The following is a 14587-nucleotide window of genomic DNA, read 5'->3' on the forward strand; positions in this document are numbered from 1 at the left end:
TCCTGAAAAAGCTTAATAAGTGGATGTGAGGGCAAATGATAAGAGATCTGCCCATGAAAATCGGTCATAGCTGCTTGAACTTCATACTTGTTGGCTAAGCACCATTCAAAATACCACGTTTGTATTGGGACAACAATGCGATACGGATCCCTTCCTGTCAGTTCCACACATCTTTTACGAGCCTTCATAATAAGGTCTGCTAGAAGTTCAAACAATCCTGGTGCAGTCTTTCAAGGTCAAAAAGGTAAAAACAGCCATTCCAGAATATGTAAAGGATCTGCCCATTCAGGGTTCCATTGCACCAAGGCACCAAAAGGAGTTGTCCGATCAATGAGGACAAACAATTAAACTATCTGTAATGGGTCAATGCAGGATACAAATTTAGTTTGTAATAACGACTCCACCTGCTGGATTGTTTGAACTGCTGCAGGACTCAGGAGCAGTTCCAATAAGGGCTGCAGCTGGGAATTTGTGAGACCAAGATAGGGTCTAATCCAATTCAGCGACCCCATCAATTCTTGGACATTGGTAAGCGTTTGAACATTAGCACTAAGTTTAATGGGTTGTGGCGTCACTCGCCGGGCAGTGACTGTAAGCCCTAAATATTTCCAGGGCTCAGTTCTTTGCACCTTCTCTGGTGCTATAACCAAGCCAAAATGCTGTAAGGATTGTCTAGCTACCCTTTCGAGATCGTTCAGCTGCTCCCTTTTCTGGGTGCAAGCAAAATGTCATCCATGTAATGGTAACAATAACAGTCTGGAAATTGCTCTCGAACAGGAGATAAAGCTTTAGCAACAAACCATTGGCAAATTGTTGGCGAATTTTTCATACCTTGAGGCAACACCCTCCATTGATATCTTACAGCTGGCTCAGAATGGTTTATAGGTAATACAGTAAAAGCAAATTTTTCCCTATCCTTGGGTGCTAATGGAATGGTAAAGAAACAGTCCTTCAGGTCTATTACCACAATATCCCAGTCCATAGGGATCATTGAGGGTGCAGGAAGGTCGGGCTGTAAAGCTCCCATGGTGGCCATGGCAGCATTTGCCTGTCGTAGGTCATGTAAAAGTCGCCATTTGCCAGATTTCTTCTTAATCACAAATACAGGGGTATTCAAAGGACTGTGAGAGGGTTCAATGTGCCCAGTCACAAGCTGTTCTGACACCAATTCTTGCAGGGCTTGCAACTTTTCCTCTGCTAGAGGCCACTGATCCACCCACACAGGCCTGTCAGTTAACCAGGTTAAAGCAAGTGTGGGTCGGCGAACACCCTGCAACGCAGTGGCCCCCGTCAAAAATCCGTCGTAATCCTAACCCCCCATTGTCCTAAACAATCTCTTCCCCACAAGTTCAGGGGCGCAGAGGTTATGTATGGTTTGATCGTTGCTGCTTGCCCTTCAGGATTGATGATCAGCACAGGTACAAGAGACACACCCCCCTGAGTGGATCCCCCCAGCCCTACTACACCCATTCCAGTGTTCGTAATGGGCCAAGAAGGCAGCCAGGAATGTTGAGAGATAATAGTCACATCAGCCCCTGTGTCCAACAAACCTGTAATCTTCAGCATTGATGGTGAATAGCCTTTGTTGGAGACGGTACACGTCATTTGTGGCCTCTGCGCTGATACAGGTTGTGACCAGAAAACTTGAGGTGGACCCGTAGAGCCAAAGCCTCCTTCTTGTCGTTCCTTAAGTTCTGTGTGAGGAACACAACTCGAAAAAGGCACAAGTTGAGCGACACGGGTACCTTTGGAAATGGTTACTGGGGGATAGAGAGTAGACATCTGTATTGGAGATGGAAATGTCTATGATCTGTAGAGTCATAAAAATCTCCTGTGGGAAGCAGAGGCCAGACCTTGAGAAAGAAGATGTTTGCCTGCCTAGGCTGAGTGATAAGGAGCACGGATCCAGCTGCTCAGCCCGGTTCACAGGCAGCCCCCTCCAAAAACCTGTTGAAGCCGGCCGCTTGGCTGGGCTTGTAGCCAACTTAACCACAGACGTCCTCCAAACTAGCTTTGGAGGCCAAACACCCGGAAATGAGGAAGAAGAGGAGGAAGGCAGGACCCTCGAATTGAGGACTGGGACCCCCGACTGGCATGCACGCCTACACGACCAGCGGGGAGAGTTGCGCAACTAGAGACAGAGTTTGTCCGCCCCCCCCAGGCCTGCCTCCTGGGTCGTACGGACCCTATGTGCCAGGATGCACCGAGCAGAAAAGACAACAGTGTGGAGAGAGCAGAAAAGGAGAAACTCCTAACTCTGAGGCCTACGCTGTCTCTGCGGGAGCCGGTCAGCAACTCTCTCTCTGATCTGCCAGCTCAAGAGGATGTTTGGGTCCAGTATCCCGCCGGCAGGTATGAGCTCATGAGTAGTTATCCATACTGTGCTTCTTTTATGTGCTTTCACCTGAATATATGCTCGATGTAGTCACCTCGTTCTGGTGTGATTACTGCCGAATCCCGAGCCCATCCAGAACACAGCTGCACTCTGAGATGAGCAAGCAGCCTTAACATGCCCCTCCTGATCGCACCCAAAGCACTTGGGATTGGGATGAAGAACTGCAGCTAGAGCAGTCATTTTATGCATTACTGTTCGCACTTTTGAACAGGCTGCTACCATTTCAGGAATGGTTGGGTTCCCTGGCATTGCTTCAATTATTTTTTCATAGAATCATAGAATCATAGAATGCTTAGGGTTGGAAGGGACCTCTAGAGATCATCTAGTCCAACCCCCCTGCATACGCAGGGACACCTAGAGCACGTGGCACAGGGCTGCGTCCAAACGGGTTTTGAAGATCTCCAGAGAAGGAGACTCTACAACCTCTCTGGGCAGCCTGTTCCAGTGCTCTGTCACCCTCACTGTTAAGAAATTTTTCCTTAAGTTCCTATGGAATTTTTGATGTTTCAGTTTCCGGCCATTTCCTCTAGTCCTATCAGTGGCCACCACTGAAAAGAGACCATCCCCGTCCTCTGCACTCCCTCCCTTGAGGTATTTATATACACTGATTAGATCCCCTCTCAGCCTTCTCTTCTCCAGGCTGAACAGGCCCAGCTCCCTCAGCCTCTCCTCAGAGGGCAGATGTTCCAGGCCCCTGATCATCCTTGTAGCCCTGCACTGGACTCTCTCCAGCAGCTCCACATCCCTCTTGTACTGGGGAGCCCAGAACTGGACACAATACTCCAGATGCGGCGTCACCAGGGCTGAGTAGAGGGGCAGGATCACCTCCCTCGACCTGCTGGAGATGCTCTTCTTAATGCAGCCCAGGATTCCATTGGCCTTTTTGGCCACGAGGGCACACTGCTGCCTCATGGTCAACTTATCATCCACCATGACACCCAGGTCTTTCTCCGCAGAGCTGCTCTCCAGAAGGTCGGTCCCCAGCCTGTACTGGTGTCTGGGGTTATTCCTCCCCAGGTGCAGGACCTTGCACTTGGCCTTGTTGAATTGCATGAGGTTTTTCACTGCCCAGTTGTCCAGTCTGTCCAGGTCCCTCTGGATGGCAGCACAGCCCTCTGGGGTATCGGCTACTCCTCCCAGTTTCGTGTCATCAGCAAACTTGCTGAGGGAGCACTCTGTGCCTTCATCCAGGTCATTGATGAATAAATTGAACAGGACTGGACCAAGGACTGACCCCTGGGGGACCCCACTAGCCACAGGCCTCCAACTAGACTCTGCACCGCTGATCACCACTCTCTGGGCCCTGCCATCCAGCCAGTTCCTAATCCACCTCACTGTCCACTCATCTATCCCACACTTCCAGAGCTTGTCCAGGAGGATGTTGTGAGGGACGGTGTCAAAAGCCTTGGTGATTGTGAGGGACGGTGTCAAAGCCTTGGTGATTTTGACAATCTTTAGCTAGCAGAGTGCACAGTTTCTGTCTCAAGTCATCATCCTCTACTTGTTTTTCCAATGATGTAGTGATCCATTCCACAAATTGTAAGAATGGCTCTTTAACCCCTTGCTTAACTGTTGTCTATTTAGGACGAGGTGAGGCCAGCTCCATAGTTTGTATCAGAGCTGGCATACCTAAACGTTGCGCCTGTTCAAGAATACTAGGATCCCACTGAGCCTGAAGATCAGGGTTAGCAAAAAGACCCGTTCCCATCAAAGTGTCAGCCCCAACTCCCCACCGCGGATCTCCTTGCGGCAATCGCATGTTATCTAGTGCAGCCCACTCAGCTAACCTCCTCTGGTGTGCCATAAACACTTGATTTTGTACAGGCTGGAACAGAATCTGAGCAAGATGGGATATGTCATATGGGGCTAAAAGATCATAGAATGCTTAAGGTTGGAAGGGACCTCTAGAGGTCATCTAGTCCAACCCCCCTGCACACGCAGGGTCACCTAGAGCACGTGGCACAGGACTGCATCCAAGCGGGTTTTGAAGCTCTCAATTTTGAAGATCTCAATTTTGAAGAGCCTCATTAATAATTCGGATCAGCTGCATTACCTCCGGAGAGTTGATACCATATTTCAATGTATATGTCTGCAAGTCTTGCACTACTTTCCAGGCAATCGTACTATGTTCATCCCTTCTTCCTGAGTTGGGGGCCGCTTTAAACACAGGAAAAGCTCCCAAACCACAGGCTTGAGTGGAGGCATCTGAGAGGCAACCAATCCTATCTAACAAATCCCATTGCCCCATTTCGGTTGCCTTTTTTCTAACCTGATCCCAGAATTTACCAGGCTGTCGTGGCAACAGTCACCGTGGCGAGGTGGGGGAGAGTCCAGGGTTCAGCTGCTAATCTCAAGGTCTGACATTGAGAACTCCCCATAGTCTCTTTCACAGAAGGATGAACAACAGAAACCGCCTCCTCCTCCTTGTCCAAGGAGTCTTGGGGGAGGGGGGGGGAAACATTTTTTACTGGGGATTTCTTCATCATTTTCCTTCTCCTCCTCCCCAGGAGGAGCAGAGGGAAACACAGGTTTATTTGAAGCCTCCCACTCGGCCAACTGCTGCGCAGGTGTTTCATAGAGAGGGGGTAAAAGCTCATTGGGAGACCTCCCCCGTCACCGCATCTTTGCCAGCTCATTAAGCGAAGGGTGCTTATGACTCGAGTTGGTTTTGTGTTTTGACGATCTAGAGGCGCCCGTGGAGCACTGAAAAGTGTCCATTTGCTCCGTAACAGACTCTACGGGAGAAGGGCGCTTCTCCTGGTCCTCTCTGTCTTCCCCCAATAGAGGAGTACTTTCTGGCATCACTGGAATGCTCTCCTGGTCATGCTCAGCTTTCCAACCCTCCAAAGTCTCCCGCAGCAGCCGCCAAGTAGTAGGTAAACCCTCTACCTCTTTAGAGCCTTTAGAAAGGGCATCCCACAGCTTATCGCCAACCTTCTGTCAAGCGCTCACACTGAATGCGACAGCAGAGGTGGCTTCAAACCCCTGTCCTTGGCACCAGAGTGACAGGCAGCATAACACATAGTCAGTAACTTTGATACCTCTGTGAACAAGCAAAGCTTTCCAAGTAGATAAGACTAGGGCTTCCTGCTTTGTCGGATTTTGCCCCATGTCTCTATATTTTCGCTCTTGGCGGTGCACCTTCGAGAGGTGTCAGCCCCGTTACCACCTTCGAGAGGTGTCAATCCCGTTCCCGGCGGCTCACCTTCACAAGGTGTCAAATCACAGGTCCGGACCAGGCAACTTCCCCGCTGCTCTCAAGCTACACTGGGCTCCGCCACCACTGCCAGTCACCAGGCGGTCCACTTCTTATTATCACATCGGGGTCACCAGTTGTCGCAGTCATGGTGGCCAAAAACACAAACAACTGGGGTAGATGCAATGCAAACTACCCTTTATTGTTCTCCTAGTACATTATTTATACAGAGCTTTCCTCATCGTGGCTGCTGCTTATTGGTGAGGACTACAAAGGACAGTAGCTAGTAACAGAGTTATGATTGGACGATTCTTAGCTTGGCCAGTTTCTGCTCCATGGCCAAAACCTCCTTAAACTTGTTAATAATTTTCTGCTGTCTCTGTGTGACTTCCCTATCTCATGGATACACTCTAATCTCTTCAAGGTTAACCTTCTCCACTAAGGGAGCCAGGGATTCCACAGACCTGCAGTAATCCCTGACAGGAGGGTTCCCTTCAAGGTCAAAAACACTTGCACGAGAGCCTACAAAAGCTACAGTTTAATAAGCCTCCGTGCAGGTTAGCATAAACAGTCCGGCAGGCCTACGTGCAAGTTAGCATGAGCAGTTCTACAGGTGAGTTTTGTGTACTTCTACAAAGGCACTGCTGTATTCATCCGTAAGTCAACCCTGACTCAAGCCTGTTGTTCAGGCCCTAGCAGTTCAGATATTCAGCTAGTGCTGCTGAGTGGTGAGTGTGGCTATATTCACCTGTAAAACAACTGCTACATTTTCAAGTGATGTGTAAAGATAAAACAAACAAACAAACTGGGAGAGGGTGCAAGGGTAATGGCAATAAACTATTGCCTCAGGCTTCAAGATTTTTATTTTACTGCCTGTAATCAAATACTGTCAGCAGCACTGCACAACCAGGTAATTCCTTTAAATTTCAATCAAGCTTTATGATATCTGTTGTTCTTCAATGCCTTTTCACATCACTTCTTTCTTTCTTTCTCATCCCCACTTTCTCTCTTTATTGTTTTTCTACAAAGGGGCCTCCTTTATGTTCCATTGTTCTTCATCTTATTTCTATAGCACCAGGAGCGTTTTGCTGAGAGATTCCCAAGTTCCCATTCTTTCCCTGTCTCGCTGTAAAATAAAAACATGCACTTCAAGTTAGTAGCTAGGCATGCTTGCCTTACGTATCTAGTTGTGTAGCTACTTGTCACAGTGTATTGCATGCCTTTTTAGGCAGGGCTAATGAGAAATTACATCTTGCATCTCCCATACCTTTGTGCTTCAACCTCCCATGATTTGGGCACACTTCTGTCTGCCTAATAGCACTCATTCTTTGTAGTTATAGATCTATTTCTGAATTTGTTTACATCTATTGCAGAGTTTTTATAGATGATTTTCACTGTTTTCTGACTGCTTCTTGAGACCCATCGCGCTGCCAAGGGAATTCTTTTGAGAACCAGAAAGGAAAATGATTTGAAAGGAGGTCAAAGAAACTGGAGGCTAAACCAGATAGGGAGTGGATTGCCTGGGATCAGTTCTCTAATTTATTGGACAGACTGTGTGATGTGTCTTGAATATGACTCTATCCATTGACAATGTTATTTCTTTATTTCAAACTATAGAGACATATGAAGAGACTGCATGATGAAGGTTGATGGCTCAGTTCCTAATGTCAGCTAGGTTTAACATTCATCAAAGTTGTGGTGATGACACCAGCCACGGAGCCACGTGTTGATGGACTGTATCCTCCTGTTTCTTTCTATATTGCTGCCAGCACCGGGAAGAATGGAAGAGAAAATGACCTGCGTCAGTGTGAGTGTTTAATATCTTAGACATAATATTGACCTGAGAAATTCTCTTTATCCTGTGAAACTCAGTCTAGTTTTATTTATATTGTTTATGAGGTGACCAAGAAGTTGATATTGAACCACTGCTAAGATGATAAATTCTCACCTGGCAGGGAATAACTTTTAAACCTATATTGTTGAAATTGATTAAACCCTTTTGGTAGGTAACCTGGAGAGTGGCCATGGTATGTAGGTTTTTTTTTGAAGTGTGCCACACTTGGCTGTTAGTCTTCCATTAGTTCTAGCAAGTTCACTGGAGCTGAGTTGCCAAAGGCCAGACTGTTGAAACAGGGACATGACCTTTAGTTTTGAAATTACAGACAGGGTGGTGTATGTTACTAAGACACATTTTTTTTGTGTTCAGTTAAGATAGAAATAAGTGAGCATGCTGAAAATGCTGTTAAACTATTTCATATGTGCAGTAATATGCACTGTATGTATATTACACACTGTATGTCTATGTATATAGGAAGCAGGGCTGACAACTGAAAAAACGTTATTTATTTCACTGACTCTGTCACCAACTTGCTGTGTAACCTTGAGCAGGTTATTTTTTATCACCTAGTGTTTCACAAAAAAAAGAGAGAGAACTGCAGAGTCACTGGCTGAAGAGATGAAATAGTGTGAGCCCTTTCATGGGAGCAAGTGGATTTGCTGTGCAGCATAGATGTCCTGTTGACCTCTGGGATAAGGAGGGGGGTCTGATGGGTGGAGAGCACAGCTCATTTTGCTTATTAACAGTTTGTAACATTGCAGCACACTGTGGCTGTGGGTGCTGTGGCTCCCTGACCTGTCACCGCTTTCCCCAGGGGCTAGTGGGTGCCTTCCCTCCCTGGGAGATGCAAGGGAGCAGCAGACTTGCTCGGGAAAGAGATACTGTACTCAATTATGTGAAGGGTGATTTTTAAAAAAGTACAAGGATTAAAAAGCAGATGTGTATTGATATTCAAACAGCTATATTACCCAAGGTCTGTGAGTTACCCTTGCTTGATAGAGGTGTCAAAGGTAACAGTGGAGGTTTTTTGTAGACATTTTCTCCCTTTGCCTTATAAACATGTGAACCTTTTAAAGCTGCAGTAATACACTGCTTTGCTGCTACAAAGCACTTTCACTCTGAAGTCCTTGGATGCTGATGATTGCTTTCCCCTTTGCTGCTTCTGAGGGAGATGTCTGGAGTTATGCCATGTGTTTAACAAAGCAAAACAGCCAAGGCCCTGTCCCCTAGCAGGGCAGTCATTCTTTCTGTGCTGTTTTCCTGCTGGTGCGGGATAGAGGGTGGCTTACCTCCTTACAGCTGGTGCCCCAGAGCACCCACTAAGGAGCCCCGTCCCAGCCTTGTCAGCCAGGACTCACAGGGCCTGGCCAGGAGCATGATGCCTCGCATGTGGTTTGTGCTTTGGTGTCGATGTAGCTATGAGGATGGTTGTGCTTTTTCCCAGTGAAAAGCAATATGCCTCGTGATTTTGCACATGCATTTAGGATTCCCTAGGAGTTTGAATTTGGTTTAAAAGATAAGCTGGCACTACCATTAGCTTTCAGCTAACAAAGTCAAAGGACTCATAAATTACCTTTTCTATAGCGAGACTTTATAAATGAATTCACTTGTCAGTATGCTTGATCTATACATTTTTAGAGCCAGAGGAGGAATGGAAAACAAGTAAAGGTCTTTGTACTGCTCAGAAACCAATCGAATTTCTGGCCCTTGCGCTGCATGACAGGGTACCCTGGGGCCCAGCTGCTCCTCAGGGTGATGCCCTTGGGCTGAGGAGAGCCCACAGGGCTATGGGGCAAGACAAATGTGAGTTCTTTAGGCTTTTAATTGCTTCAGGTCTTGGCATGTGTGTGGTGTTTCATGGGGCCTGGAGCAGGGCACTGTTTGCCCTCGCCTGGCTACAGGCATGATACATGAGTATAGTGCTTTTCATGGTGACACAAGACTCAATCCCCCTGGTTGCAGGGCCAGCCAGGATCTCAACATGCCTTCAAAAGAGCCAAAGTCATTTTACTGGTTACTAAATTGTTAACAAAGTATTTCAAATGTGAACTCTTCACAAAAAGGAAAGAAGAAAAAAAAAAAAAAAAGAGTAATCCTTGAGCAAACATCTGTCTCTTCCAGGAAATGGCCGGAAACTGAACTAGAGGAAATGGCCGGAAACTGAAACATCAAAAATTCCATAGGAACTTAAGGAAAAATTTCTTAACAGTGAGGGTGACAGAGCACTGGAACAGGCTGCCCAGAGAGGTTGTGGAGTCTCCTTCTCTGGAGATCTTCAAAACCCGCTTGGATGCAGTCCTGTGCCACGTGCTTTAGGTGTCCCTGCGTATGCAGGGGGGTTGGACTAGATGATCTCTAGAGGTCCCTTCCAACCCTAAGCATTCTATGATTCTATGATTCTATGAAATCAAAAAGCCTTGAGGGAAGTTGTGCAGTGAGAATGAAGGACGCAAGCTGTCTTGCAGTCATTGAAGCACATAAGGAAATACTATTAAAACTGCAAACACCAGATAATCAAATGATCAGGGCATCAAAATCACAAGTCATATTTGAAATGTTATCATGTTTCTAGAGATAATTAATTTTCCAGAGGCACGTGTAATGATGACCTTTAGTTCCTAGCCATGGAGGAGAAGTTAGTGTCTAACTCTTCATGCAGACACTCAGAAATTCAGAGTAATATATTTTCCTTCTTTGGTTTCAGTTTCTCCCACGTAATCTCCCTAATCGTTTTCTCTTCTTTTTCTTTTTTTTTTTTTATGTCCCTGTTAGTATGTAGGTTGCATATAGAATAGCATTTTATAATAATTAAGTAATCATTTCTTCAAAGCACAAAGGAATTTAATACAAAGTAGGCACAATAATTTTTCCTGAAATGGCTAAAGACCTTTGCTGGTTATTAGCTCTACATGTGCTCTGTGTTTGTTGTTATCAGCAGGCTTCTGCAGTAGTTATTCAGAGAATACTATCTTACTAGGTCAACTAAGAGCCTGGAGAGCTTTGATTGAACTTTATTAGAGCTGAATAGAATACCTGGTGAGGAACCACTGTATTTTATTGCTAATGGTTGCTTTTTTAAGAGAACAATGTTCGGAAATTAAAATTTGTAAATGGATGTGGGATTTTGTCAGGACAGCTATTACTTTCCACATTAGGCAAGTGCTAACTGATTCTGAATAATGCTTATTGAGGTCTACCTGCTGATCGACAGGGCTAGAGATATACAGGCTATTGACAGGGTAATAGGTGGGCAGTTGTGAATAAAGCTGAGGTTCTCTGTGTTCTGGTGTGATGTCTCACTCCAAAGAGGTGTTTCTCACTAGTACATCATTAAGAAATGTAGACAACAGTACTCTGACATTAAAATAAGTCTTATTTCAATAGTCAATATCCCGTTCAACTTGTACAGCAGGGACAGTGAAGGTGTAGCTGTGATAATGTCATTTAGCCTACAAAACATGAAGTGGCCAATGGCTGAAATCAAAATGGAGGAGATACGTAAGTATCTCTTTCATGCAGAAGCTCTGCTTTATTGCTCAGCATGGTATAGACAACTTGAATGTATTCCCCAGAGCAAACCACATGGTATGTGTGTGGGTGCAGTATTGTTGTTTCCCTCAAGGACTGCTGTAGGTGCAGATTCCTACTTGGAAATGCTACAACTGATTTTGCTAGATGTGATTAACCTCTAGATCTAGCTAAATAATTTTCTTGGTTGATTGTTATGGCAGTGTTGCTCTTTATCAGTAAATGCCCTTTATATGTAAGCTAAATAAATGCTCCAGGTCTTTTGGTTGTAAGGGACTGTGGGATTCCTGGTGCTAGTAGTCTATTGGTCTTAAACTTTGGTTCATTGAAGCTCTCTGTTACTTTCTGTGATTCCTGTATGTCACCTCTGATCCTGGAGCTGTCAGTGGTTCTTCTAGGACTTTTTCACTGGGCTTGCTGGGAGCCGTTCGGTGCCATTGGCTCATCTTGTAATGAGATGGGGCCAGTAATAAGCAGCCAGGTGAACAACCCTTCATGAGCAACTCCTTGCTCATTTTAAAACACTGCTTGGTGGCAAAGATGGGAAGATGAACTCTAGTAGCAGCAATTAATTACTTACTCTTCCATTCAGCAGTGATATATATATTCTGAGGCAGTTTCAGACTTGATTTAGCACCAAGTAGAGAACCACCTTATTTGTCCTGAATCCCTGGTAGCATTTTTTGAAACTGTTACAGAGAAACCATTTCTTTAAAAAGAGTCAGCTCTTATAGCATGGTTATGTACAAAATATTTTAATACAAGGGACCTAATTAAAGGAATTATACCAGTAATGTTTCAGGACAGGCTATGGTATGGAGACTTTGCTATACACAATGTAGAATACTAGGAATACCTTGTTAACAATGATCTGTAGGTGGATATCTACATCTGCTCTCCTTCTAGTTTAAGGGAATTAAATGCATGGAACTTACTTACTTTTAATGCAAACATGTATTTTTGGTTTTGCACTGTAGTTATTGTTCTTGCTATGGAGAATAACAAGCAGGAATATCCATTGCAAGTGATAAAAGATAATGCATCAAAAAAGATTACAAACCAGAACAGAGTGTGAAAACAAAAGAAGGAATTTTGCTTCAGATTCATGCATGCATTCAAAAAATATTCAGTATGATGATATAATGTCTCACTAAATACCATTTCTGACACATTTTAGCCTTTCTTGGATGTCTGAGAAAACCAATCCTTCTTGCTTCATTTTATTTGCTATTTTATTATTCAGTAAAATGTAGAAAGAACTGGGTAGTCAACACACATTATTAGTGAAGCTTTTAAAAGATGCTACATAGAAAAATAAACATTTCTTTGACCAAATGTTAACCATAGCAAATAGAGTAGTACAAAACTTTGTGAAATAAGGGCTAATGTTATTAGATTATTGTCTGGGCGCTTTTACTAGGCAACAAGTGCAAGATAATAAAAGAAAGATGAGAATTTATTTGAAAGGTCAGACTTGTATTGCAGGAAACTGACTTAATGCATATTTTTAAAGTTAGAAATGTAATTAAAAATTTCCAAACGAAAGCATTCTGCAAAGTTGAACTTGTGTTTTTCATCATTTTATCTTCTTGCACAGTACAGAGGGATCAGTGTAGTCTGATGTTTATAAACTGAACTGAGACTTCAGGATGCCAGGAATTCTGCTCTCAAATTCCTTTCTTCTAAATATGGAAGAAAGATGCATATTATAGAAGAAAGAAAAAGACAAATAATACCTTAGATTATGGAACTTTTTTTTTTTCATGTGTGCCATACCTTCACGATTTAGACTTATTCACAAATTATTGCTTATCTTCTGATCCGTGTATTTCAGAAAGCGTATCTCATCTGTTAAATGTCATGATTTCTAATCTGATTAAATCTTGGCTGCTGAGTAGTACTGGTCTGATACCAACAACACTTCTTATGATTCCTAGCTGTCTTTGCCTACATATAGGACTGTTGAGACAAGACAAAGGAGAAGAGGTTTTTGATTAAAAGATCAAAACCTGGGAGAGGGAATTTTGCCCCACTGCAATCAAAAGATACATTTGGGGAAAAATGGAGAGCTTATATAATTTTCAGTCTGTATGTCACTTGTTAGCAATGTTTTGCTGTGGGAGCATTGAAGGAGCAGGGGTTTAAGGTTTAGAAACAGAAGCCAGAAGCCATTTTATTGAGCATCAGACCAAACATATATTCTCCAAGTATGTGAGCATACACTGTCCATACGCTGTCCACGCGCTCCCTCCCCCTTCCTCCAGCCAATTCCTTGACTCTATTGCTATCTGGGTCCAATCCTGTTAACGGACAACAGGTAACCAACCAGAGACCAGCACGTCCAGCCTGTGTTTTAGGTTTCTCTATCTGCTACTCTGTTATTCCTAACTTTCACAGTTTCTCACTCCTAACTTTCACCGTTCCCACAGCTTCCCACAGTTTCTCACGGTTTCTCAGTTTCCCACATTTTGCAACATTCCAGAAGGTATTGTGGTATTTATTAATGGTTTGTATTGCAATCATACCTACTTTATTTGCATTTGTGTGTTTTGAGAACTCATTTGCTGTGTGGTAAAAGCTTAATATCTGTTAGATGGAAATGTGATTAGATGTGCATACACTGATATGTAGAGTCTGTAAATTATTTATTGGAGAAAGAGAAGGAAAAAGGAATATTGATAATGTGTGTATGGGGAAGACAAACTTTGAGAAACCGAAAGGATGACTTTGAAAGTAATGCAGTTACTTAAAGATGATGACTGATAGGTTTAGGTGTGTTTTCTGTTGTGTTTTGTCTTGAATCCAAAAAGGATGAATCAAATTATTTTTAAAATATATGTTCAGAGTATTATCAATGAAATGTCTGGTCACAGTTCTAGCAACTTAAAACAGAAAACTGTAGAATAGAATCAATTGCTCTGTTCATCACTAGCTGAGCTGATAGCATCTATTTTAGAAAATGTTATTACTGAACTCTGGATCCCATTAAAATCTCATATTATTATATAATGGGCCATGCTCTATCTTTTAGCAATGATGAGCAAGTTTCACTCTCCAGCTGCATTGTCTTTTAGCAAATTGAGATCTTCCTTTAATTGATCTGAATATTCAGACCTCAGAATAGCACAGAGACAGCACTTCTGAGAATACCTAATGATATTTTATAAAATTCAAATTCTGGCCATCCACCAGCATTCATTTTGCTAAATCAAAGTACAGTGTTCCTTTGTGAGCTGATACTAAAGCTGAAGCTGAATGCAATTAGAGTAATGATGAAGAGTTTACCAGAAATCAAGATATCTCTTGACTCTGGAAAGACTTCTGTCTCATACTAAGAAGAGAAAAATAAAACCTTAATTCCTGTTCCCATGCCCATGCTTACAGACAGTATTACAAATTATGGTGGGATAAACAGTGTATGAATATGTCAAACTGATACAGAATTTCCCCTACTTTATGATAAAAACAAGGCAGTTTTTTCCCTTTATCACTGTGGGGTAACCTATCTGAAATTACCTAGTGTCTACCATAGTATAGGAATATGCACATAGCTATGTGGAACAGCTGTTATGCGGTAATTTGTTCAGTGTCTGCACACTGTATTTCTTATCATCTTTGGAAAGGGAAATGA

The sequence above is a fragment of the Tinamus guttatus genome, unplaced genomic scaffold (genome assembly GCF_059628265.1).
Source record: "Tinamus guttatus ecotype Peru unplaced genomic scaffold, ASM5962826v1 Tinamus_guttatus_pri_ptg000100l, whole genome shotgun sequence".
Taxonomy (NCBI): Eukaryota; Metazoa; Chordata; class Aves; order Tinamiformes; family Tinamidae; genus Tinamus; species Tinamus guttatus.